Source organism: Mesocricetus auratus, unplaced genomic scaffold (genome assembly GCF_017639785.1).
Source record: "Mesocricetus auratus isolate SY011 unplaced genomic scaffold, BCM_Maur_2.0 Super-Scaffold_100676, whole genome shotgun sequence".
Lineage (NCBI taxonomy): Eukaryota > Metazoa > Chordata > Mammalia > Rodentia > Cricetidae > Mesocricetus > Mesocricetus auratus.
The window spans coordinates 176,576,273-176,603,589 of NW_024429266.1; the positions used below are offsets into that span (position 1 = coordinate 176,576,273).

Sequence of the window (27,317 nt, forward strand, 5' to 3'; positions counted from 1 at the left end):
CTCACAATTCAACTGTGTTAAATGACATTATGGTCATAGACAATCACAGTTATTTTATCACACACAGTTTTAGGTCAACTATGTAGACTAGCCTTGACCCTGAATTCATGATCTCTTGTCTTGAAAGCCTCCCAAGGGCAGAAATTATAGGCGCCCACTACCATGTAACAGCCTATTTTGTTTGCAATGAACCCTTAACTGGTAAACCAGTTAGTTCATGCTTTACATGCTTAACCATTTAGAGAGGTGGCTGTGACTAGCTCTAGGGGAGCTCATGCCTCCCTAACCATCCCATAATTCACAATCTCCAGGAGAGGGGAGGCATACCCATAAGCACAGCGGACAGGGAGGATCAAGTGCCACCCAGCTTCCAGGACTGAGCACACGGTCACCTCTAACAATCCACCCACTAGCAGCTTTACAGGCAGTACAGGTGCATTTGTTTCCTCATTGACAGTCTGCTGCTGAGATGTAAACCGGGGACAGGAATTATTTGGACAGATACAAGATGTCTTTTTATTTTCTCTCTCCCCCTCAAGACTCTGAGCTTTGTTTTAACAAAGGCTTCGGAAATCTCTTAGGCAGGGCTGCTTGATTTAGGACTCACTCTAGCTTTGCCCACGTAATAATACTTTCCAGCTCCATAAAAACCTCACAGAAGCCTCCAGAAGCCTGAAGGCTTTGTCACTTCTTACAGTGGGATGGCGGCAGGCTTCCACACTACCAGATCAGTTACCCACCGTAGGCAGACACTGTAGTAATGGGAGATTAGCCCTGCCTTCTTGGAACACCTGCTGCCAGAAGGGGGCAGGAAGATTCAGGTTGTAGCTTTTGCTTCCCACAACAAAATAACTGCACGGAGGAAACTCACCATTATGTTTTCTGTATGAATGCACAAAAGAACCTGTTGGGCTTTGCTGAATGGATGCAGGTGTTTTGTCTCTTGACAGTTTGCTCTCTAGGTAGCCAAATATGCAAAGCGATCAGCATTGGGGGGGACGACGACTTGATTAGCTAAACAGACCTACTTCTAGACACAGAAAACTGTGGAGTGTTACGGGAATTGCTTACAGATCTCTCACGAATTAAAAAAAAATACTCTTTAATGCACCGTGTAATGAAGGTTATTGGGTAAGTAAAATTGCCAGTGGCTGAAACCTCTGCTTCTGTAAGGTGTGAGTTAGGAAAATCAGAATTGTAAGAAATAGTAAGAGCTAGGGATGAAACTCAGAGATACCTTCTGAGAGAATCCCTGAGTTCAACCAACAACAGGGAGAAGTCACAAAGAATACTACTCTAGAAGTATAATCAGGGAAGAGTTAACGTGAACAAAGTAGAGTCAAATATCCACCGATAAAGACATGTTCGTAAGTACATGAGTGGCAATATCCGCATGAAAATTATAATTTTATGTTTACATATTCATACCATACACAATCAGTATTTCTAGGTTAGGGAGAGCAAAACGGAAAAAAAAAAAACCACCACAAAATCCCTGTTCGTCCATACAAACATGTTTTATCGCTTAGTTCCCGCAGCTGCCACTTCCATTTGCTAGCTTCCCGTACCGGAAGGTTTCCCTTCCTCTAGGCCAAGAAGGTGAAGCCGGGCGGAGTCTAAGAGCAGTCTCACCTAGCGCTGCTGGCGTCCTCACCCCGTCGGGGTTGTCGCCCCACCTTCCCAGCGCCCCAGGTCGCCCCAGCAACGCTTTTGCCTGGGGCGCGACGGGCACGTGACCGGCGCGTCACATGACCGGTCAGTCGGCGTCCTCTCGCTGGGTGGTGGCGCGCTGACCCAGCGGCCCCGAGGCGTCCGGACTGTGTCATGCAGGAAGCGGGCCGCGGGCGGAGCTCGGCGCCCACCTGAGCTGCTCGCGCCGAGGTGCGGCGTGGCCGGAGCCCGCGCGCCCGGCCGCCAGGGGTGTGGCTGCCAGGAGGCCGCGACAGGTGGGTGCGCGGTGGTCGCGGCCCGGGGGAGGCCGCGCGCAGCGGGGCGGAGTCCGGTCATCCGATCCGCCGGCGACCTGAGGCCTCCGGCGCGCTCAGGTGAAGTCTTTCCCGGACTGGGCTGTGAGGGCGTGCACCCAGCAGCCCCTCCTGCCTTTGCCCCTGCTTCTGTTTCTACATCCGAGATGGAAGTGTGGACTCCTGCTCTCTAAGTGCCTGACGTGGCGTCGGGAGAGTCCTGCTTAAGCAGAAGCGCAGGAGGGAAGTGTAGGTAGGCTGCTTAGCATTATAATCGCCGCCTTTTTGCTTGTCTTTAAACATGTTTTTTTGGAACCGACTTGGACTCTTCATCTGAGTCAAGTTTTTACAGAGAACTTGTTAGGGAGAATCGTAATGGCTCATCTTCTTGTTCTCACGTTGCTTAAACGCAATGAAGCCTCCCTTGAAAAGAAGAAACGCTTCTCTGAATGCCCTTTTGAGAAAGAGAGAGAGAAAAAAATCTGCCTCATTGTCTCCTCCACTTAAGGACACACAGTGGTCACACAGCTGTCAAAATTTATTATGGAGTTATGTTGGGTTTTGTTATTAATTTGATGGTGTCTGAAGATAAATGTGGTGTATGGCCCTCTACAATTATTTTTCTCTTTTTTATTTTGTTCGATTGTATGCAATTAGATAAATAATTAGTATATTACTTATCTCCTGAAAAAAGCACCAGTATTTCTGACCAGTCCCAGGAGAAACACGAGTGTGTTTATATAGTAGACTTCACACCTGGTCAATTAGTTACTCAAAATGGGAGTGGAATACTTCGTTTAGAATACCCAAGTCGCGGTCTGTGAAAAGGAATATATGAACTACACTTGTTAGAGTTAGAAACTGATGTGGACACGGTCTTTTACTAAGTGTTGGAAATCTGAAGCTAGGGAATTTTGAATCTCGAGAGATTCAGTTTAGGAGTTAATAGTTTGATAGTTTTTGATAGTGAGTGGATGTGTGCAGAGCAGGAAGTAGTGAGTACAGGCAGAGGCAATTACCAGGAAAACTAAAGAGCAGCACGCACTTTCTTAACTTCTTGACTCTGGAGATTCTAGTGATGAAATATGTACTGGAATTTGATGCTGGGGTGGGGGGGGAACTGCTGGGCATGAAAACACATTTCAAAAAGTTTGCCCTTTGTGAGGGGAGTGGACAGTGGGGGTCTCACATCAGTGTGATCCAGGTGTCTTTTTCCAAGACAATTCACTTCCTTTCCCTTCATTTTAAGCTTCAGTAGAGTGACTTTTGTTAGTTTTTTTTTTTGTTTTGATTTTTTTTTTTTAGCTTCTGCTCTTGAGTGTGGAAATTGTGTTCTATGTCATGGCTACAACTAGGATTGTCAGGTAAAATACAGGATTCTCGGTTAACTATGAATTTCAGGTAAACACAAAATATGTGGGGCAAACCAAAACTAAAAACAAATTCATTGTTTATTTGAAAACAGGCCTTAATCTACTTGCTTGTTGTTGTTGTTGTTGTTGCTAAATATGTCAGCTTTAGCTCCAACGTATTTGCCTCATTTAAATTACTCTAGGAAAAATTAGCTCAAGGCCTAGACAGGATGGAATTGATTCTCTTGTTAAGCTTTCCTATTGGAGGCTGCAGATGTGGCTCTGTAGCAGGGAGAGTACTTAGCACACACAGGGCCTTTGCCCAGGCTCCAACACCAGAACAAATGAAAAACCAGCATAAAACAATGAAGATGCCTCTTTGCTATCAGTTGAACCATCTTCTTCTTGAAGGACATCACTTCTTCACATGCATTGTTTTTACTTTTTCCTCTACTAGATGTTCTGTCTTCACTTTCCTTTCTAGGGATTGTACATTGGGTTTCATAGTAGGTAACAGCTCTACCATTGACCCACAGTCCACAGCCAGTTGTTTTTATATATTTACATTATATCTCCCCCTTTTCCCCCTTGTGCTCCGCAACTACCTCTGAAATCCATGGCCTTTTATTCTTTATTATTGCCTCTCTCTCTCTCTCTCTCTCTCTCTCTCTCTCTCTCTCTCTCTCTCTCTCTCTCACACACACACACACACACAAACACACACACACGCAGGCAAGCACGAGCTCTTTTTTGAATACAACTTTTGAGTCCCTTTAGTAGTGTTTATATGTATATGTGTTTAAGCCTGACCACATGAGTTTGGAGGAGCTTGTCCCTGGAGAAGACTGAGTTGCCCTCTTTTAGTAGCCATTAATTGCCTGTAGCTCTTCATCCCAAGGTGGGGCCTTGGGAAACTTCCCCCATCCACATTGGCATTTCAAAAGGTGTTGCCATTGTTCAGGTTGTTTAAGAAACCATACCGTTGAGATTAGTGGATGCGGCTGTCTGCAGCAGACATCCTGACTTCCTGGTCATCCAGGTCCTACCATCTGTCCACCCTCTCTTCTGATATGTTCCCTGAGCCTTAGATATAGGGATTGGATTATAGTTGTATCAAGTGGAGCTGGTCACCCACTGTCAGTTATCTGCATTTTGCTCAGTTGTGGACTTCGGTAATGATTTCTGTTTGTCCCAGAAAGAACCTTCTTTGATGAGGGCTGAGACCTACACTTACTTATGGGTATGAGGATAAGTATTGGCTGTGCAGTTAGAAATTATGCTGATTCACCAAAGTAGGTTCTCCTTTAGGATCCATGGGCCTCACTAGTCAGGGGTAGTTGACTAGGGTTGTAATATGAGACTTCCCCCTCCTGTCTAATTAGGCCTTACACCTAATTAGATAACTGTTGATTACTCTTAGTATATAAGCACCAGTGCCTTCGTTACTTTGCCTTGCTGTGAAAAGTCATCATGACCAAGGCAACTTGTAAAAGAAAGCATTTAACTGGTGGGCATGGCGGCAGGTAGGCAGGCATGGCACTGGATCAGTAGCCGAGAGCTTAGATTTGATCTACAGGCACGAGTTAGGTGTGGCTGGAGATAGGCAGACTGACTGACTAAGCCTGGTGTGGGCTTCTGAACCCTCAAAGTCCTCCCCCAGTGACACACTTCCCTCACCATGGCCACACCTCCTAATCCTTCACAAAACAGTTCTATCATCTAGGGACAATTGTTCAGATATGTGAGCCTATGGGGGCATTCTCATTCAGATCACCACAGCCACTAATGCACTATATTGAGAAGGGGTAGGGAAAGTGGGTAGCCCTGTCTCAGTCTGATTTTAATGTATTGTTTTGAGTTTTTCTTCATTTGAGATGACGTTGGTTTCTCATTAGTTTTAGTATGAAGTCTATTTTGTCATATTAAGATAGGGACTCTTGGCTTGCTTTCTGGTCCCATCGCTTAGAATATTGTGTTTGTTTGGTTTGTATTTATGTGATAACAGCATAACCAAGAACAACTTGAGAAGAAAAGGGTTTATTTCCTCTTACGGCTTAAAGTCCATTATGAAAAGAAGTCAGGATAGGAAGTCAAGGTAGGAACTTGGAGGCAGAAACTGAGGCAGAGGCCATGGAGCAGTGCTGATTACTGGCTTGCTTCCTGTGGTTTTCTGAGCCTGCTTTATTATAGCATCCACAACCATCTGCCTAGGGATGGCCCTGCCCACAGTGGGCTGGGCCCTCCCACATCAACCATTAATCAAGAATATTCTCCACAGGCTTGCTTATAGGCCAGTCTGATGGAAATGCTTTCTCAATAGAGGTTCTCTTCCCAAATGACCCTAGCTTGGGTTAAGTTGACAAAAAAACTAAGCAGTTCAAATATTTTTTCCATCCTTTTGCTTTAAGGTGGCTCCTATCTTTGAAAGTTAGATGTTTCCTTGTAGACTTAGACAGATGGATTTTGTTTCTTAATCCATTTAATAAAACTGTGTCTTTTAATTGGCTTATTGGGGTTACTAATGCTTTAGTTTTAAAGGTGTTTGTTGATGACTGTCACTTTCATGGAGTGTTGTTCATTTGTTTTACTGTTTATGTTCTTAGTCCTCTATTGTGTTTCAGTAATTATAATTTCATTTGTTTTCTTTCTGTATTCTTGGCTATGCCCATTCATCTCTTCAGTCCTAAGTATTGCTTCTAATATATTCTGTAGGGATGATTTGTTGGAAATGAATTTCTTTATTACTTTATGTGTATAAGTGTTTGTGCTTGCATATATGTCTGTGCACCATGGATGTGCCTGATGCCTGCAGAGGCCAGAAGAGTGCATCATATCACTTACAATTAGAGTTGCAGAAAGATGTGAGCCTCCATGTGAGAGCTGGAAATTGAACTGGAAATTCTGGAAGAGCATCCAGTGCTCTTAACTGCTGGGCCTTCTCTCCCATCTTGCAAATGATTTCACTAAGTCTGTTTGTATAATGGAAAGTTTTTCTTTTTCCTTTAACCCTGACAGATAGCTTTACAGTAGTCTAGGTTGGCATCCATGGTCTTTTAGAACTTGAAGTGGTTGCTTTAAAAGTTTTCCATTGAGAAATCAGTTGTTACTTTGATGGGTTTTCCTTCATGTGTGGCTTGTGGTTTCTCTATCTTTTCCCAGTACACCATCCTTGTTTGGTCTATTAAATACTATTATTATAATCTGCTGAGGGGAGTTTCTTTTCTGGTCATGTCTTGTTTTATTTGAGTGTCTTTCCTTAATTTGGGGAGGTTTTGTTTTGTGGTCTTGTTGAATATCTGGCTTGGATAATTGACCTGGGAGTTTTAGTCTTTTTGAGGTGCCCAACATTTTTATGTATTCTTTTCATGTTTTGTTTAATTTTTATTTAAACTTTTTAAGCCTTTGATTGAGTATTTAGAGTCTTCCACATGTTCAAGTCCCAGTAATCTACCTTCTCCTTGATTCCTCCTTTCCCTCATGTTCTCTAGCTGCGTTACTGAGTTTCATTTCAGCTTGTGCTCTCATCAGCATTATTTTCTCAATTTATGTTTTTATTTAAATTAGAAACACATGCTTCACATGTCAATCCCAGCTCCTTCTCCCTCCCCTCCTCCCTTTCCCCTCCACCAGCCCCCCCCCCCAGCCCCTGGCCCAATCCCCACATCATTCCCCAGGGAGGGTGAGGCCCTCCTTGGGGGGGATCTCCAGAATCTGTCATTTCATCCAGGGCAGGACCTAGGCCCTTCCCCATGTATCCAGGCTGAGAGAGCATCCCTCCATGTGGAATGGGCTCCCAAAGTTCATTCGTATGCCATGGTGAACACTGATCTACTACCCAAGGCCCCAGAGATTTCTGAGGCCTCCTCACTGACACTGCATTCACGAAGTCTGGATCAGTTCCCTGTTGGTCTCCAGCCATCAGTCTGGGGTTCAAGAGCTCCCCCTTGTCTGGTCAGCTGTCTTTGTGGGTTTCACCAGCACGGTCTTGACCCCTTTGCTCACCACTCCTCCATCTCTGTCACTGGGTTCCAGGAGTTCAGTTCAGTGTTTAGCTGTCTCATCAATGTTTTTATCTCTTTACTGAATTCAGTTTTCAAGTCCTGAATTGCTTTTGTCATTTTATTAAGCCATATGTTTGTTTCATGACCATCATTTAAAACTTCTTTAATTCTTTGATAGTGTTTGTGATAGTCCTTTTAAATTCTGTCCTGGAGTTCATCAAGGTAATTCCCATTGGAGAAATGTGTATATGGGCTGTGGGGAGACATTATGTCTTGGCCCTCCATATTGTTTGTGTTTTTGTGCTATGGCCTAGGCCTATAGACTTGTTTCTTTGGTTGTATGTCTGATGTTAGAGTATAGCCTGATGCAGAAGCTGGTTGACTAGAGCTAGACCAGGAACAGTCATGGCATAGGCTTCTTGATTGAGCATAGCCCAGGAAGAGGTGGTGCATGATCTGTGTGTCCGTGTCTAGGCCTGCTGGTGTGGAGTAGGTTCAGGGGCTGGTAAGAGGCAAAGGGATCAGCATCTTTTTTTTTTTTATGAGAAAGGGTCTTATATCCTCTTTCACGTCTTCTTGCCTTAGCTCTCCCAGTGCTGAGTAACAAGTGTACACCCCCATGCCTGGTGCACATTGTTAACTTTACTATTACTGGGTTGTGTTTTCATGTAGTTGGACTGTTTCACTTTCCTATTAGCAGTGTCAGAGAGTTCCTGTTATCTTGTCTGCATGCTCACTGATGTTAACTATATGAAAATCAATTATCTAATGAAGGTCCAGTGTCAGTGTGTCTGAAGAATTCTCACACATCAGCAGAGCAGTAGTTAAGTACCTTGTTCTAACTGATTCTGCCAATGGCATGCCAAACACAACAATGTAAAGAGAGAGCTCAGCAGAAAAATAAGCAAAGGATTGGAATGAGTGTTTCTTCAGACAAGACAAACAAATGACCAGTAAATACAGAAAAAATGCTCAAGGTAGTGCAAACAAAGATCATGATGAAGATCTAGGATGTAATCAGAAATCTTACATGGCCAGTAATCACAAGGTTAAGAGTTCAATCCTCAGTAACCTTCCCCACCCCATTTTACAGTGCAATACGTCATACCTACTAACATGACTAAACTTGAATAAAGAGAGATCCTAAAAGTGTTAGTATAGCTGTGGGGAATTGAATTCTCCATATCTGGTCGGGGTGGATGATTGGGGGAGTGGAGAATATGAACCATTTTGGTGGTTTCTCCAACACTTACATATACATCATGGCACTGCAGTTGTACTGCCAGGCAATATACCCATGAAGAATGTTACTATAACCATGACAGACGTTACACATAAACCTGTGTTATTTAGAATAGCTCAGAAGGAGAAACAACTGGAATTTACCAGCTGATGGAGGGGAGACTGGAAACTCAAGGCCAGTCTGCCTGCATAGTGAAACTTCATTCCAAAGAAGAAGGAAAATTGTGGGAGAAGAGAGTATGGATACTCAAATACATAACTCATTCATGTCTTTCTCTGTTGCTAGGCATTTATTGTGCTCCAGTTTTCCCCTTTTATAATGGTGTTGCAGTGATCATTCTTGTATGTATGCCTTTAGACATTTGTGTGATTACTTTTACATTATAGCACCCTGAAAATAGGAGTGTCTGGTTACAGAGGATTTGTATTGGGTAGTGGCAATTGTTTGCCTTATGTTTAGTGAAGCTGTGTTTCCGTTTATGACATGTAGGTGCTTTGTACATTACCTTTTTATTTTGATACTGGAATACTTGGCCATCTTAAACTCTTAAGTACCTTTCTTCTACTCTTGAGCTGTGTTTATATAGTTCTATTTTTAGTGAAATCAATAATTAATATTTAATCAGTGACCCATTGTAGAATCACAGTTACCTAAGAGTCTGTGACTATATCTCATCTCTTTTAAAACATTATTATCTAATTTTTCCCTTATTCAAATGCAAATTTTAATGTTTTTCCTGATTTTTCACCTTGTTTTTATCTTCTGCTTTTCTGGGAAAGCTTTTCATCATCTCAGACCAAGGAAATGAGAAGATGATTCGTTTGAACCCAAGATTTTGAAAAATATCCAAGTTATACTGTGTTGTTATAACAATAGCAACAATTACTTATTTTTATATTGCAAAATCCAACAGAAGTTGGTATTAGCTCCTCTATTTGCAGCTATGCCAAGCTAGAGGGTGTCAAGTGAATGCTGGAAGGCATCCTAAGCCAGAACTGAAAAGTGGCTGCCATCACTTCTACAGTGTAGTAATCAAGATCCAGTCGCATAAATCTTACATGGCTGGAAAGGACAGGAAGATACAATCTTATTCATGGCTCAGGAACACTGAACTGTGGTGAGTGAGAAACATTGACTCTGGCTGTTCAGCTCCTCACACAGAGCACAACGGTCTATGTGAAGAAGGCAGACCAGAGTCCTTTCCAGTCATGGCTGTCAGTTCAAAGTACAGGCCCTCTGACTTGGAAGAGCCTCTGGGAAATGCCTGAGAATAGGAAACTTTGCTTAGCTAGGCTTGTCGCAGTGCTCCGTGCCATACCATGCTACCCAAGAGGCTGGCTGCTTTTATGTGAGGGTCTTCCTGGTAGTCAGTGCAAAAGTTGACACTTGAATGACCCTAACTTGATTTTCACGTTGAAATAACCTTCTATTTTTCTGCCAACAAGCTACTTATTATAAACCTTTAAACTTGAGTTGTTAAAGTGTAATTTACGTATATTTCCAGGAAGGGTAATTTTTACTTGAGATTTTATTTAAGTATAAATACTTTAAAGAATTACTAGAAGCCTTGAATTAAACTCTGTTTTGACAGTTATAAGGATGTTCCAAAACTCATCCAGATAGAATATTGGCTGGGTAGGAAGACAAGTGTCATTGGTTACTGTTTGCTATTTTACCATATCACCTCTGACTTGGGTTTGTCAGTGATTTGGGGAGATAACCATTATACTCTCTCTCTAGGGGTCATTGTGAAAATTAACTGAGTTATAGTAGACCCAAGATCTGCATATACAAAGCACACACCTGTTGACATTTGACCTAGATATTTATTGTAATGAATAGTTACAAAATGTAATTTATCACAAAATAGGATGTGGTGATATTTTGTTTAGCTATAACAAATAAAGCTTGCCTAAAGATCAGAGTGCACAGCTAAGTCACTAGTTAGCCACAGAGACCAGACAGTGGTGGTGCACACCTTTAATCCCAGCACTGGGGAGACAGAGACAGATGAATCTTTGTGAGTTCAAGGTCAACCTGGGCTACACAAAGGTGATCCCAGCACTTGGGATTACATGCCTTTAATCGAGGTGGAGTCAGGAGCGATATGGCAGAATGGAGAGAGGAATGTAAGGCGGGAGGAGACAGGAGCTCAGAGCAGTCTGAGGGTGCAGTCTGAGGATTCCTAGAGTCAGGATCGCCCCTTTGGTCTGAGCATTGGTAGAGGAAAGAACTCTCTAGTGGCTGCTCTGTAACCCTGATCCCCCAGCTTTCACCCCTAATATCTGACTTGGAGTTTTTATTATTAAGAACAATTAGAATTTGTGTGTGCTACAATGGGATTTTAAAAAACCACACTGAAAACATTTTTTTTTAAATTTCACCATAAAGCTTGAAGAAACTGCAGTCCTGTTACATAACATTTTACTATTTGGTACAACTCCGAGGGCAGGACCCAGAATTTTTGGTCTGCCTGTGGCTTTCCCGAGTGACTGCTTGATTGCTGGCAGGGTCTCACGTTTCTTTCTGCATTGTCTATTCAGTTATAAAGGTGAGAGTGGCTTTGGATAGATTGGTCTCCATCTTCATTCTAGTCCTGCCATTCTGGTATTGTCCATCATTGATTCTGTTTCTCTAAGTCCTTCTTTTCCTGCCTCCATCCTTCCCTTCCCCTCTCATTTTTAAACATTTACCTGTGTGTACTTGCCCCCCTCTGTGGGTGGGGTCAGAGGATAGTTCTCATATCATGTGAGACTTGAGGATCAGACTCAGGTGCAGACCTGGTGGCAGACACCTTTTTCTTGATGAGCCATCATACTGGTCTTGCCGTCCATTCTTTATTGTGTGACATAAAGAGCTAGGTATAACACTATTTGGAGAAAAGGCTGTCTCACAGCCTAGAGAAGAAAAAGGCTTGGAGTTGGAAGGGCCAGACCACGTGAGAAAGAACTTCAGGGCTGATGCACTGAGAATCACTAAGCTTTGCTCATATGCTCTCATCCGCATGTTTAGAGGGAGGCTCTGTTGAGCAGCACAGTGGACACGCTTCGGTTTTTCTTCCTTAGCTGTTGCTGGAGCGTGGACCGGGACCCTCAAACTACAGTAGAACAGCACTCTCCCAGCTGTTCTGTACCCCCAGCTCCATGTTTTCTCCATCTCTCTTTCTTTTCTTGAAGGCAGGGTGGAGTTCTGCAGCCTCTTTTGGCCTTAAATTCATGCCTCAGTCTCCCACTGCTAGGACTGCTGACTTCTAGTGGGGGAGTTTCTCTCGGTTCCTCCTGTTTAGTGTTGATATGAGCCACCTTAAGTGGCAGGTGTGCCCTAACACAGGACAAAAGTTACATCAGGCAGGCGGATGGTATTTGCCAGGGAGGTCAGAGTTACTTATGTCTCAGCCAGGGATGGCACTAGAGAACTTTCCCAGCCATCTGGCCTTCAGAGGAGATCCTTGTTCCATAAAGGTGTTAAAATAAGCAGGACCTGTTGTGGTGTGAGTCACTGGTCATGAGGGTAACTAAACTATATCAGTGTAGCCATGTTCTGAGTGCTTTCTTAACTTGTGTCTGGTTTGGGTAGAAGTTCAGGTTGTGTACTGTTTGTTTCCAGGTTTTGCAGTGCCATTCCTGTAAGTCTGCCTTTTTACTGGGAGCAGCGCTGGCATTCAGTACTTGCCACCTCTTTCCAGATGACCAAAGCTGAGCCTGTGCATCTGAGTCCTTCTGTCCTCTTGAGATACTCAAGCTCAACTTGTCATCATTCTGTGGGTCTTTGCCAGCTGTGCAGGAGGTGTTTGCCAGCCTGGGCAGTTTTGATAGTTGTTATCTTCTCACTGTTGCTGCTAGGAAACAGCATGTGAAGAAACCCAAGATAATGCCGGGAAAAGGCATGCATACCACTCTTCAGTTATAACTTCTTCTTTCCCATGCCTAAGGTAAAGTTTGGGACTCATTGTGATAGAGAGAGAGAGAGACAGAGAGAGAGAGAGAGAGGGAGGGAGGGAGGGAGGGAGGGAGGGAGGGAGGGAAGGAGGGAGAGAGAGAGAGAGAGAGAGAGAGAGAGAGAGAGAGAGAGAGAGAGAGAGAGAGAGAGAGAGAGAGAGAGAGAGAGAGAGAGAGAGAGAGAGAGAGGGAGAGCGCCTTCCTACTGAATTGGAATTGGATACTGCCGGGAGAACAACTTTTCCTTGTGCGCTGTAGGATGTCAGTAGCACCCTTGGCCTCTTACTAACTGCCAGTAACACTTACAAAGCACTGGCAAGCAAAGATGCTCCAAGGCACAGTGTTGCTGGGCTGAAAAATCACCAGGGTTGGAAACCACTGGTGTCCTGATGCCTCCCTGCTGGCCCTCTGCTGGATTAAGGAAATTCTACTCCTGGTCTGGTTGTCAGTGTTCCCCACCTTGCTCTCATTCTCCTCTCTCCTGACCACTGTGTTCTGCTAATGAGGTAGAAATCGAACAAGTAGAAGGCGGACTTAGGGGTAGGGCAGAGCTGTTGCTGAGCACACAGATGGGCGTGGTTTGGGGTGGTGGCTAGTGATTAGACTGTTAAATGTCTCTTGACATGAAAGTGAGCAGATGGAATACTTCACAGAACGTCATCAGGTATGTGCTGCCTTTGTACTGTTCACAGCCTGCTTTGGGGATTTGGGTTAGGAAAGAGAACTTGGGGGACTGTTTTTCTGGTATCTTTAGTAAAATAGCTGGAGTCCTTTTCTTTGCTTGTAAGAGGTGAGGTAGAAGCCTTTGTAAAGTGAAGCAGCTGATGTTTACTGGATGTAGCTGGGAAAGGTATAGACCTTCAGATGCTGAGGGAGCAAGATGGGAAGGTGGGAAGGACACACCCAGGTGAGGAATATTAGCTTTGCCTTGGATAGGTAGAAGGGGTGGGCAAGACAGCTTGAACAGATCAGTGGGAGACTAGATCAGATTTTCATACCCCCATTTATTTTCAGTGATTGTTCCCATTTAGTACTTAAAATCTAGGCCTTAATGGGTTCCTTTTTTTTACTTAAGATCATCCAGAATACCCATTCTGTAAACTTTAATCGCTTGACATTTTTTGCATCATTTTTTCCCATTTTTTTTTTATCTTTTAAAGACAGGATGTTGTATTTTGTGGATATACCATAATTTCCAAATTGTGGAACAGATGGATCATTCTAAAGAATTTTACTAATATAAATGCTCTTTAATTAATGTCTTTTATTTTTGGAATGTGTGTAGTAGGTGTGTTTATGAATGTATGTGTGGTACTGGTATGTCTGCACGCCAGAGGAAGATGTCAGGTGTCTTGCTTCATCCTTTGAGATGGGGTCTCCTGGAGAGAATCTGTTAGCCAGCAAGGTCCAGCTATCCTCTGGTCTACACCCCAACAGCTCTGGGGTCACAGGCCACAACCAGCTTTGTCTGTGAGTGCTGGGATTCAGACTTACATCCTCATTCTTGTACAAGTGTTTTCATCCACTGAGTCCAGCTTCTGTTGTACATATTAGAGTATGAATTTCAATCCACAGTAGAGATTATTTCTTTAAGAGAATACAAATTTAGATAATAGAGATATTTTTAAGGCTCTTAATTCATATTGCTGAAAGCCCTCCTACTTCTAACTCCTGCTGAATGGTCATTTTAGGAAGTCTGCCAATGTCAATCTTTTTAAAAAGAAAATTACTGCTATTATGGGAGAAGATCTTACTGCTGTTGTACTTGTTAGTGAAGCTTACTTGTTTATCTTTTTCCTTTTTAAAGTTCATTAGCTTGGTTTATGAATTGGCTATAGATTATCTGTTTCCCATTAATCTGTTGAGTAGTACTGTTTTCAAAACCTTTTCATAAGACGGATGTTGGTGGTGCATGCCTTTAATCCCAGCACTCTGGAGGCAGAGGCAGGTGGAGTTTGAGACCAGCCTGGTCTACAGAGCTCTGTTCCAGGACAGCCTCCAAAGCCACAGAGAAACCCTGTCTGGAAAAACCAAACAAAACAACAAAACCTTTGGTAAACAGTTGGCCCATTCCCACCTCTTCCCCTCCCTCCGTTCTTCTGTTCTCCAGCCTCTTCCATCCTTTTGCCATGCTAGGCATGGAGCCTAGGGCTGCTGGCGTGCTGTAACTCCCAGACCCCAAAGCCTTTACACATTAAAGGGTGGGGGCCTTTTGTCTAGGGTATTTGAAACTTTTTTTTAAAAAAAACTTTCGATTTTGCTTTTTGCTGTATGATTTCAAGTTTACAGAGTGTAAGAAGTGTCCAAGGAAATGCATTTTCATAGAGTCCACTTGCTGTATTCTACCTCTGAAGCAGGGGTTGGAGGGAAGTGGCTTCTTCTTTCTTTGTCTATATGAATATACAACCCTTTTTCCTGTGTAGTGTTGAGCAAGCTCACAGTTGGTGTTGATAATCTGCAGTTGTCGTCATGGTTCTTGACTGCTCTTCTGGTTTCTCTGTCCTCTTTCTAATCAAGAATCATTTTGGACTTAGCTGTCATGTTTGTTAGTCTCTTGACATGAAATAGTTCCTTAATCTCTTTATTCTTGACATCGATGTCTTTGAAGGGTACTGACCATTTATTTTCTTGAATATTCTTAATTTGTACTTCTTTGTAGTTGTCTCATGGTTAGTAATAGGGTTTCTGACCCCTGCCCTTCCCCAAATAGGTTTCACTGCTAATGCAGTAAGTCAGATCAAGCCAAATTGAAAAAGTAGAACAACAGGTTTATTTGAGCAAAGCAACTCCCAGATGGGTTCTCCACTTCCAGAGATGGAGGTTAGAGAAGCCAGTCGTATGCCTGAACTAAAGCAGGGAGATTATATAGGTTGTAGGTGAGGGGTGATGACAGTGTCCACCACAAGCTGGATTTGTGACCAAGTAAGGTCAAAATCAGGCACTTGGGTCGATAGCAATTTCAGGGAGAAGAAGAACTGGGCTTTTTGGTGCCTTCCCTTTGTTTGGAGAGTCTCTGAGTGGGCGGGGTTTGGAGAGACAGGATGGGGCTTTCCATATCATGTAGGGGCGGGCTGGAGGTTCCTGCTGAGCAGTTAGATTTAGTTTTATATTTTAGACAACAAATAAAACCAAAAATTCTTCTGTTTTCCACAGTATAACTTAGTAGGAGCCTTGTGTCAGTTTGTTATATACATAGCCAGACGTTGCTTTTCTCTTTAAGTTAGTTCAGCAGACTTTTGCCCACTAGTTTTAGATTTGAATTTTGGTTTTTCAAATCTAGACTTCTGCATTAATTGTTTTCTATTGTGAAGAAGAACTTTCCCTCCTGCCCCTTCCTGTTTATTCATTCAGTTAATTATTTGAATGATAAATATATATACTTATTTGGTAACACATAACTACTATGGTTTATGTGTTTGCTTGTATACATATTTTTGTCTATGAATCTTCATGTGTTAGTGTTGGTATAATAAAATGTAAGACTTGGTAGTTTATAAATAATAAAAATATTAGGAATATTATTTTTAAAATGGGTGTGGTGCTTCATACCTTTAATCGTAGCAGTTAAGGCAGGTAGAGCTCTATGAGTTTGATACCAGCCTGGTCCACATAGCAAGGTCCTGATCAGCCAAGGCTACTTACAGAACAATGGATTGTGTATTAGTCTGCTTTTCACACTCTTGGTCCTGTTCCCTTCATCAGTTTGCTTATCCTTGTGTCCTCATGATAGGCTTCCCTCTCTTTGTCCCCTTTCTCTTCTTCTTCTCCAAGTCTGGGCTCTCTTTTTCTCTTCTCTGTCTCCCTCTATCCTGTTTTATCTGCGATATGGTTGTACTATATTGTTTAGGCTATTTTCCAACTATTGGGCTCAAGTGTTTCTTAATGTCAGCCTCTTGAGCTGAGACATAGGCACCAACACCTCACTGTGCCTGACTTGATTATTTGAGGCCATATAATGTGTCCTTTAACTTGGACTTTTTCAGTATTGTTTTATCTGTTCTAGGTATTGTATTTTCATATAAAATTTAGAACCAATGTCCAATATCTGTAAAAGTACCTAGTAATGGCTGGAATTATGATTTGGGCAGAATCAATATTACTAGCATAGTATATGCCTCCAAATTGATTTAATTTGTGAATTATTTAATTTCTCTTTGTTTTGTATTTCCATTATATGGGATATGCATGTTTTCTTAAGTTTATTCCTGAATATTCTACTTGGGGACTTTTTTTTAAAAATAAAAATGTTTTAGGATTTAGGGAGAGGGCTTAGAGGTTAAGAAGACTTGTTGCTGTTCTGGAGGATCTGTATGAGTTCCCAGAATCCACACTGAGCAGCTTACTAACACCATAACTCTAGTTCCAGGGCACAGCCCTTCACACACAGAAAACACACACACACACACACACACACACACAAAACCTATTACTAAATCTGAAAAAGGGTGTAATTTTTTTACTGCTAGTAAATAAGAATGAAATTGAGTTTTGATCATTACACGCCCATTGTATGAGCTAGCTAAATTGATTTAAATGCATCTTTCTAGACCAACTTAGAGTTCTTTTCTTAGATACATTTTTATAGATTCTTTGAGAATTTCATGCAGCATATATTGATCATATTCCCCTTTTACTCCTTCACCTAAGCCTAGATTTCTTTTGTTAATAATTAAGTAGCTTGTGATTAGAAAGATTTTTAAAGATCTATTTATTTATTTATTTATTATGTATACAGTCTACGTGTGCATGTGTGCCTGCAGGCCAGATGAGGGCATCAGATCTCATATAGAGGGTTGTAAGACTATTGTGAGCCACCATGATTAGAAAGTTTTCAATCTTTTTCTTTTTTCTCCTTCCCTCTCTGGAGACTGAGGTGGAGATGGTTGTGGAGCTGACGACTTTATATGTCTTAGTTAAAGGGTCTGCCACTGAGCTGTATCCCCAGTCCTTCCTTCCTTTTTCTATGCCTTATATTTCTTTCCCTCCGTGTACTACATTGCTGAGACCTTGGTATAATGTTGAGTAGAATTGGTGAGAAGTAGGCATCTTGTCTTCATTGCCAGTCCCTCCCTCCCCTTCCTTCCTTCCCTCCCTTTCTTGTCCATCTTCCCCTTCTCCTCCTTTGTTGGGTTTTGTGCATGCTGTATAAGCACTTTACCACTGAATTTACCTATTTCAGGGCTGGAGGACATTCTATAGTGCAATGAAATTTGATTGTTTGATAAGAATGGGTATTGAATTTTGCCAAAAACGTATTGGGTATGTATGTATTATTTGGTGCTGATACTGACTTCTAAATGGTAATCTAGTTTTTTTTCCTCTTGGGACAAACCCTGTATGATCATGATATATTACCATTTTATGAAGCTCCCTAGCCCTCAAAGAAGCTGGGTTTCAGCTTCTTGAGACCCTCTCTGCTTTGCAGAGAGCCTTTCTCTGTGTGTGCCTTGCTGTGTGTATTTCCACACCCCTAGTATATTTTGTGTGTTTGTTGCCTCTTATTATTTGCAGAAAAGTTCCTGAGTTTTTTTAAGTTTTGAATGTTTACTTGTGTGTGTGATGGGGGGATAGCTTTGTACATATGTGCCTGGCACATGTGTGGAGAAGAGGAAAGCTTGCAGGAGCTAGGTCTCTCTTCCACCTCAGGGTTCTAGAGATGAGACTCAGGTTGTCAGGCTTGTGGCAAGTCTCTTTACCCCTAAGCCATCTCTTCCAATTTTGATTTCTCTAATATCTTGATAATATTTTAAAAACAGTATTGTATTGAGAACTCAAGGTCATCTGCAACATTTTTGAACATTGGAAAGTTTGGTTGGAAGCAATGGTGCAGAATGCAGGAGCTACTTAAACTTTGTGTTCTTGAGTGTGAGAAAGAACCTCTTTTCTTTGGTGTACTGTGTGGAAGTATAACTGGAGAAAATGGGACGTAGGAGATCCTTATCAAAAAGAAAAATTCTTCCTGTAAAGAACCTGGCTTTTGTTAGGTGAAGTGATGGAATACGGCTGGCCTGTGTGACAAAAGGCAGAGCTGCATGTGTTGTGAGCAGTTCTGATGCTCACCAGGAACAGCACTGTGACAGGTGTGAACCTGGCCCGTGTGATGGGGACAGCACTGTGACAGGTGTGAACCTGGCCCGTGTGATGAGGCAAGGCAGATGGGTTAGTAGACTGAATGTATAAGAGCAGTGACTGATGATTTCTGTGACCTTTGAGACTGTAGCAAACAGGAGGATGCTGATAGCTCAGCACCACTTTGATACTGCATCAACACATTCTGGAAAAACATGACATCACTTGGAAGGAAGGCAGGGTACTGGGAGATGGATAATTCCTCATATATTTGTAGTGAGAACAGAAATATGAAGCCTTCTATACCTCAGTCTTGTTAACTATAGCTCAATATAAAATCCTCACTAAGGCTCTAGTTGGGAAGAATTTCAAAGGCCTTTCATTATAATCATGGCAATAGTTGCTCCCCTCAGCTAGGCATGCTCTCACCAGACCATCTGCTATAGCCAGCCAGCTCATGGCCATTGCTGCATTGTAAATGACCAACTACAAGAGGGCTAGGGCTCTTCAACAGCCGCTGCCCAGCCTCCGCCAATTCAGTCACCACCACAACCACCATATTATGTGCCCTGTCCAGTTTTATAGTTTGCTTGTAATTGGTAGTAGGTTTATATAAACCTTGTAAAGTGAGTTGAACATTGTTTCCTCCATTTATTCTGGGATGTTTAGAAGCCTTTGGACTTTGAATTTTCTGTTTGCAGATGAGCATGCTGACCTGTCTGCTTAAAGCCATGTGGCTATTCAGATCTTAATTTTCATCTTTCCATTGTCACCTGTGATGGGTGTTGTGTTGCTCTCTCTCACTTTGTGTGGTATGTCTTTTATCCATTGTTGTATGAATTCTAATTGTTCTTAATAATAAAAACTTAGAGTCAGTTATCAGGGGGTGAAAGCTGAAGGATCAGAGAAGCAGAGCGGCCAGGCACTGGAGTTCTTACCTCCACCAATGCTCAGACCAAAGCCGGGCGATCCTGTCTTCAAGCTGCCTCCTCAGACTGCCTCCTCAGACTGCATCATCAGACTGACTGCTCAGACTGACTGCTCAGACTGACTCCTCAGACTGACTCCTCAGACTGACTGCTCAGACTGACTGCTCAGACTGACTCCCCAGACTGACTGCTCAGACTGACTGCTCAGACTGACTCCTCAGACTGACTGCTCAGACTGACAGCTCAGACTGCATTGAGCTCCTGTCTCCTCCTGCCTTATAGTCCTCTCTCCACCCAGCCATGTCCCTTCCTGTCTCCACCTCCTTAGTGCTGTGGCTTGCTCTTCACTCTGTTCTCCAGGCAAGCTTTATTTGTGAGGTCATAAACAAAATACCATCACATTCCAACCTTTTAACTTTTGACCTGTTGACAGTCAAAATACTTGATAGAGTTAGGTCTTTTTTTCTCTCTCCAGTCTCCTAGTTATTTGTCTACCGCTTAATTGGAGCATTTATGTAGTCTATATTTAATGTACTTAATGGTTATTATACAGCTGATCCAATTTTTTTAGCCTTACTATCTGCAAAAACCAAAGCAAAACAAAGAAGATTGGTTTGTAACCCTGTAACCAGTACTTTTGAAGTCCATTTGTTATCTGTTTCCAGATGAAGTGGAATAAAGCCCCTTCCGCCCTCCTGCCTCAGTTCTTACTCTGCAGGCAGTAGCCTTCTGTGGCCTGCTCTGTGATGTAGTGCTCCCAGCATGCCTGCCTCTCTCCTTCTGGGAGCCAGTGCCTCCCAGTGCTGCCTAGGTGACCTTGTGAGGTTGTGATCCCTCCACTTCAGCTTCCTGGCTGCTGAGGTCAGGCATGGCCACCATGCCTGGCCTACAGTGTGTGCTCTTTGGTAGTGACTTGCTGTTTAAAATGACTCCCAGCTTTATGGTAGAGGCTTTCTATAGTGTTCCTGAGTGAAAGAAGATGTGATGTGCCTTGTGGAAAAATATTTATATAAATGGAGAAAGAAAAACTAGGAGATAAACAGAAAAATAGTAAATTATGTCTCAGTTATGCTTCTGGTTACACCTTATATGCTCATTATTTTCTGTTTTCTTTATAATATTTCTCTTTATTGTGTTATTTATTTATATGATTAAATATTTTGGTTCTTTTTTTTTTCTTTTTTCTTTTTTTGGTTTTACGAGACAGTGTTTCTCTGTATTGTTTTGGAGGCTGTCGGTCCAGCCCGGCCTCGAACTCACAGAGATACGCCTGCCTCTGCCTCCCGAGTGCTGGGATTAAAGGCGTGCGCCACCACCGCCCGGCTATGATTAAATATTTTGATTATGTAATTTATGTAAATAGATAGCTTGGTTATATAATATGACCAGTATATAATACATGGTCAATAAATCAGTTAAATCAGTTATATAATTAAATATTAGAATATTTCTCTTTTTAATACTGCTATTTTAAATATATATGCTCACTCTCTTTGTCTTCCTCTTGGCCTCTCACTCTTCAGTTGGTGTGTGTGTGTGTGTGTGTATGTGTGTGTTTCTGGGCAATAATATCTTTACTTCATCTTCATTCTTTTTGTTTGTTTGTTTGTTTTTTGAGACAGGGTTTCTCTGTGGCTTTGGAGGTTGTCCTGAAACTAGCTCTTATAGACCAGAGTTGGCCTCGAATTCATAGAGATCCACCTGCCTCTGCTTCCCAAGTGCTGAGATTAAAGGCGTGCGCCACTACTGCCCAGCTCATCAGGCTCATCTTCATTCTTAAAGAGTAATTTTGAAGTCAGGCTGTGGTGGCACATGGCTTTAGTCCTAGCAGCTCTAAAAGCTATAGAGAAACCCTGTCTCAAAACAAAACAAAAGAAAAACAAAAAAGAGTAATTTTGATGGATATACAATGCTGGTTGACACCTCATTTTGTCTGTACACTGAGGACAGCACCATGCTGTCACTAGGCTATTTATACTGCTGGTGAGATCCAATTGTCTTTCTGTCAATTTCTGTCAATCATCTGTCTTTCTGGCAATTTTTAAATCCTTTCTTTGTGTTTATTTTGAAATTTATTACAGCATGTCCATGTGTAAAATTCCTTGCATTTATACTGCTTTATGTGTATAGTGATTCATTAATCCAGATTAGGATCTTTCATTTGTTTTATTTTTAAAATTACACCTTATTGTATGTTTAGGCATGTTTGTGCACCACTTGTATGCTTGGTGTCCATGGAGGCTAGAAGAAGGCATTGGATCCTCTGGTGCTGCAGTTACAGATGACTGAGAGCTGCCTTTGCTGGGAATCGAATCTGGTTCTTTGGAAAAACAACCAGTGTTCTTTACTGCTGAGCTATCTTTCTAGCCCCCTAGCTTTTTTTTTTTAAATGCTCAACTTCTGTCTCCTTATATGTAACTTAAGTTCTCTGTTTCCTCTGGGCCTCAAATAGTTTTCAGGGAGGCCATGCTATTTTATTCTTGTCTGCTTATCTCTCTCTAATACTTTTTATTTCCCAATGATTAAAAAGTTCAACTGTGGCATAAATTTAGTGGCCTTTTGGCTATGTTTAATCTGCTGTTTTATTCGCTTGGCTTTGTTGTAATCATTCTTATTAATCTCTAGAACTAGTGTTTTATTAATTTTAAAAATTATTTTTATTTTGTGTATGTGTGTGCATGTGTGCCATATCGCATGTGTAGAGGTCAGAAGATACCCTGTGGGAGTCAGTTCTCTCCTTCCATCCTTGTGGATTTGGGGAATGGAACTCCAATCATTAGGCTTGGTGTCAAGTACCTTAACTTACTGGTATCTATTCTTTTTCAAACTGCCCATTTTTTGCCGTTTCTCATTTAATAGTCCTTTTAATGTAGATATTTAATATCTCTGAGAATTGAATATTCTGAGTAAAGCGCAGGAATGGTGTATGTAGTTTTTCTAATGGCTCTTCTCATGGAGATCTCTCTTTGAATGTGGTAGTTTTTATGGTTCCCCCCAAGACTTAATCTGTAATTATCTAAATGACTTCAAATAGAGACTATTTTATATTCTGAAGTCAAGAGCACTTTTGTTTTGGATAAAATTAACCACTTAGCAGAGTTCTAGTCCTTAGTTGTATCATGTTCTCTTCCATGGCCTCCTGAGCAAGGCTACCCTTAAGTACTTACTGTTGCATTTACCAGTCACCTTTTTAATTCTAACTTAACCTCAACCCCAAAGTCTTCTGAGCTTCTCCTCCTGCCAGTTCCTCCTTTTGTTGGAGTTCTGTGACAAAAACTATCTGACCCTGACTTCCCTGCCAATTTGGAATTCAGAACTCTGGTATCTGTAAATCAGTACCTGGCTGCGGTGACTTTTCAGCTTTAAAATTCAGTGCTCTGGGTTCTCCTTCACACTTTCCTATGTGCTTCTATGTACTTTCATTTAACCACTCTAGTGGTATTTGTGGGAAGGAGTTAGGGGTAAATACATCTTTAATTTACCATTTCTTTCAGAAGTTTCGTATTGTTTTTTAAATTCAGAATTAACTTCTAGTGATATCAGAGATGAGGGCTGTCCTATTTTACAAACTAGGTATCATGCCTGTGGAACCAGTTCATAGAAGTAAATGGCTCATTAATGTTATTTTAGTTCTCCAGACAAGAATGACATTATGACTGATAATAAAATTTATTAGGTTAGAATTTAAATTCAGATTAGCTGAAGCAGACCGTGTCTTAACAGTTCCTGGCTAAGCGTTCAAAGTACACTGTGCTGTAATACTTGGGCAATGGTCAGTGGAAGCAGATTACCTAACATGTAGAAAAAACAAGGCTGGGTCAGAGCTGCTGTGACCAGGAAGTCCTCCAGTCAGCTGCTTCAAGTTTAACACTGTGGAGACTAGCCTGGCTAGCTGTGAGTTCTGTGCTACAGCCTAGAATGGATGAGAAATATCCAAGAAACCTTGCCCATTGCAGGTGTATTGGCATACATGCAGAATACTAGGTGTTGTGGTAAAACCACTTGTGAATCTCACAATCCTGTGGATGGCCTGCATCAGCTTCTGTGCTACAGTGTTGCTTTAAAAAATTACCCAATATCCCTCTTCCAGAGCTCAGAGACCATCACAGAAGAGGGGCAGTAGGAGAGCAGACGATGGAGAGAAGCATGGCAGCCAATGACTGGCCACTCCCTGCAGCTGTGGTAATCTGTGCAACACCAACGCATGGCAGAGCCTGCAACATTCCTCATGAGTGAGAGGATCAGGAGGTCCACACCTCCCTGGTCAGAGACTGTTGGCAGTAGAAGGTTGGAGGAGTCATTTCCTACAGTGGCATAGCCACTGGTAAGCTGCCATGCTCCAGCAAATAATATCTCACTCGTGTTGGGGCAAGAAATAGCAGTTAAAGTCAGTGGGCCACACAAAGAAACCCTGAAAGTAGAAAGGCTTTTGTTGAGAATGGTTTCAGAGGCAGACAGGGGAGATAAGACAGGGAATGGGGAATAATTAAAAAAATTATCCATCTGGTCCTTTGCTTCAAATCATGGGGAAGAAAATACTTTTGGAATCAATACTGGGCATTTCAGCTTGACATGCAGCCTGATAAGAGTCAGACCGGCAGCTCCAGGACTCACTACTTTTCTGCCAGTTCAGAACTGCAGCTTCAGAAGCATCAAGAAAAGGTTGCAATCCTGCAGAACTGTTTAGATTGCCAGTGGTTTCCTGCGACATCAAAGAGCTCTTGAGTTAAGAGCAGCGATGAGTTTGGCTACATGATGAAGTCTTTACAGGTTCTCATTTGTTGTTTCCAGCAGAACAGAATTCTGTTATAGTCCAGATCTTTTCTTCCATCTATTTATAGAATGGGATACTTCATGAAGAGTTCTATCCCTGTAGTGGAAGGTCTTCAGGAGGTTGGTGATTGGTTGTATTTGCATAGGGCACAGGCTGTTCTTGTGCCAGGCAGACTCGAATTCACTGCTGATGGGAATGGCATTCTTTAGGATGAAGGTTTTGTCTTTGTGTGAAATAGATTTTGCTGTATTGTACAGGCTGACCAGGAACTTGTGATCTTCCTGCCTCAGGTTCCCAAATGGTGGGCTTATAAGCTTATCCCACTGTGCTAACAAGAGTGGTGTTTTGAGAACAGTTGTTGATGCCAAGTGTCGTGGGGTGGCTGTATACCTGAGGCGTGGGCATAGCCCAGAAGCAGAACTGTTTGGAGACTGCCTAGTACATGGAGCATATCCTGGTGGTTACCAGCAGTGTGCACCAGTCATGACAGGAGTCTCTGCAGGGTGAGCCCAGTTCCAGAGTGGCATTTCCTGTGCTGGGTCCATAGCTTCCTTAAGTGAAAACACTGCTTTGAAGCCATCTGCACTGAGAGGTCACAGCTTTACATTTTGAAGATATATTGACTTGAAATTATTATTTTAGTGGAACAAGGTAAGAATTGCTCAAAAGCAAATGAGGTTCTGTGATAAATTCTGTATTACATTATTACATTTTACTGGCTTTGTCCTGTATTTCTTTTCTTTGGGCCTCAATATGTTCTACTTTACATATGATTTATTTCTTTCAAAATGGAAGTTTTATTTCATTGTAACATTATAAATGAAGAAAAGCAGTTTATATTAAAAAAACCCACACGGCCCCCACTGATGAGTGTTATGCTGCAGTTAGTTGATATCATGTGCACATATACATGAGAGTGTGGGGCTCTCACATGAGGTTACGTCATGAAGAGGTTGGAGCCTGGTACAAGGAAGCTGAGGAACTTGACAATAAATATTGTTGACACACCACAAGTGCCTGATCCCATGACCATGTTCTAGGCATCTGAACCTCTCTTGAATTTTCTCTGTCTTAAGAGAATGATTTGCTTTTCTCTGGTGAAAAGCAGACTTGTGTACTACATTGGAATATTTCTTTTATGACTGTGACTGAAAATACATTTGCTAGTGGCCCTTGTTTATTATTTTCTGTGTTGTAAAAGATTATGGTTCCTGCAACAGATAGACTTTTAGTATAGCTCAAGGATACACACTGAAAAAAAAGCCATGTGGATAATAGAGAGCTTTGTAAGCACTGGCCAAATGCTCAGATTTGTGAGCAGTGGGCAAATAAGCACCAGCCTTCCCTTGTCTGCCTTGTTAGAATACCTGGGTCTCTTTGCTAGTATAGTGTATGGCCATTATTGCAGGTGCATTTTGTGAGACGTATGGAGACTGACTCCTCTTGGAAATCACATGAAAATAATGATAAAACTAGCCTTACTATGTATAAAATATAAAATAACAGTCTTTACAAATACAGGCCTTGAAAATAAAAACCAGATGTAATAGCCTTATGCAGAAAGGCAAACTGTTTCTTTGATGCACACTGCTGTTTTTAAGGGAAGACACTGCCAAATATTAGAAGAAAGGCTAAAAAAATTAGAACAGAAAGAAACTTGTGACTGGTTGTGAACATCTGCATCATGATTAAGTGTCCTTTTCTTGAGTTCTTGAGTTCTGAGAGATCACCACAGGTATTTCTAACAGAACATGAGCCTTCTTGTAGTTGCTGTCTATAAAAACTCAAGACTTTATTTAAGAATATATTTTAACTTTAAAATGAATTTATTACTTAAAGTGTGGAAGACAAAGGAAAATCATTTATGTTGTTGTATCATTTAACTGCTGTTTGCATTTCATGACTTACTGGGATTTTTTTTCCTGTGTATATTTACATGGCTGCTACTGTAATTTTTATTATTTGCGTTTAATATAGCTGTGCTTCTCTATTTCATATAATGATGTCTCAGTTAGGGTTTCCATTGCTGGGAAGAGACACCATGACCATGGCAACTCTTATAAAGGAAAACATATAAAGGCTTTCCTTACTTGTGGGGGAAAATTTCATCTCTTATTTCTTTAACCTAAAACCAGAACCGAGTGGCTGAAGCTGCCAAGTTCGGCTGCTTACTGGGGCTGGAACATGGCCCCCTTATTCAATTATATCTTCCCAAGCTTTCTGGTTTTGATTGTTACCTTCATTGCTTCAACTTGGCTGTCCTTTAACTTGCTGTGTAGACCAGGCTGGCCTCAAACTTGGAGATCAGCCAGCCTCTGCCTTCTGAATGCTGGGATTAAAGGCGTGCACCACCACACCTGGCTCTTTGCTTTTCTTTAATTTCTTTTCACAAATTGGGAACTTAGCAGAGTGGGACCTTGCCCTGAGATCACCACTCCCTTCATTCCGTTTCTTAATCTGTTTATTACCTTGAACACAATGTTTATTCTACTTCCTGCCCCCTTTTCTCAAACTGTACATTTTGTATTTTTATTTTCTCTGCTTCTTCATTTTCATTATAAATGCTCATCAGAGTTAACACTAATAACTGACAGTCTATACTGGTCTGTTTTGAGAGTTCCTCTGCCAGTGGAATTAATCTAGATCTCTTGACTCTAGCCTCAGGAGGACCTTTCAGACAATGGCAAAAAGCAGCTAAATTCTTCATCAAAATACCATAAGATCAGTCTCTAGGTCACAAAGTAACATTCTCCTCCTCTGAAACCTCTTGATGCACCCCTCCTCATAGTTCAAATAACTTTTATTACCACTGTTTTCCATGTTCCTACTAGTGTGGCCCATTAAGCAGCACTTAAATCTTTTGACTGCTTTTCTAATCCAAAATTCATATTTCTTCAAACAAAAGCATGGTCCAGCCTGTCACAATACCCTGCTCCCTGGTAACCTCTGTCTTAGTTAGGTTTCTATTGCTGTGAAGAGACACCATGGCAACTCTTATAAAGGAAAACATTTAATTGAGGTGGCAACTTAACAGTTTCGGAGGTTCA

The 27,317-nt window shown here is 41.8% G+C and overlaps 1 protein-coding gene across 11 annotated transcripts in view; it reads left to right on the forward strand.

Moving 5' to 3' along the window:
* The first annotated feature begins 1,740 nt into the window (after window positions 1-1,740).
* The window catches only part of Marchf8 (membrane associated ring-CH-type finger 8), a 79,985-nt gene continuing 54,408 nt past the window's right edge, over window positions 1,741-27,317 (forward strand). For 4 of the 11 annotated variants that reach the window (XM_013110409.3, XM_021224793.2, XM_040737241.1 and 1 more), the window contains exon 1: window positions 1,953-2,217. The gene's annotated coding sequence lies outside the window, so the exon portion shown is untranslated. The other 7 variants (XM_040737242.1, XM_013110414.3, XM_005066097.4 and 4 more) reach the window with 5 other exon arrangements.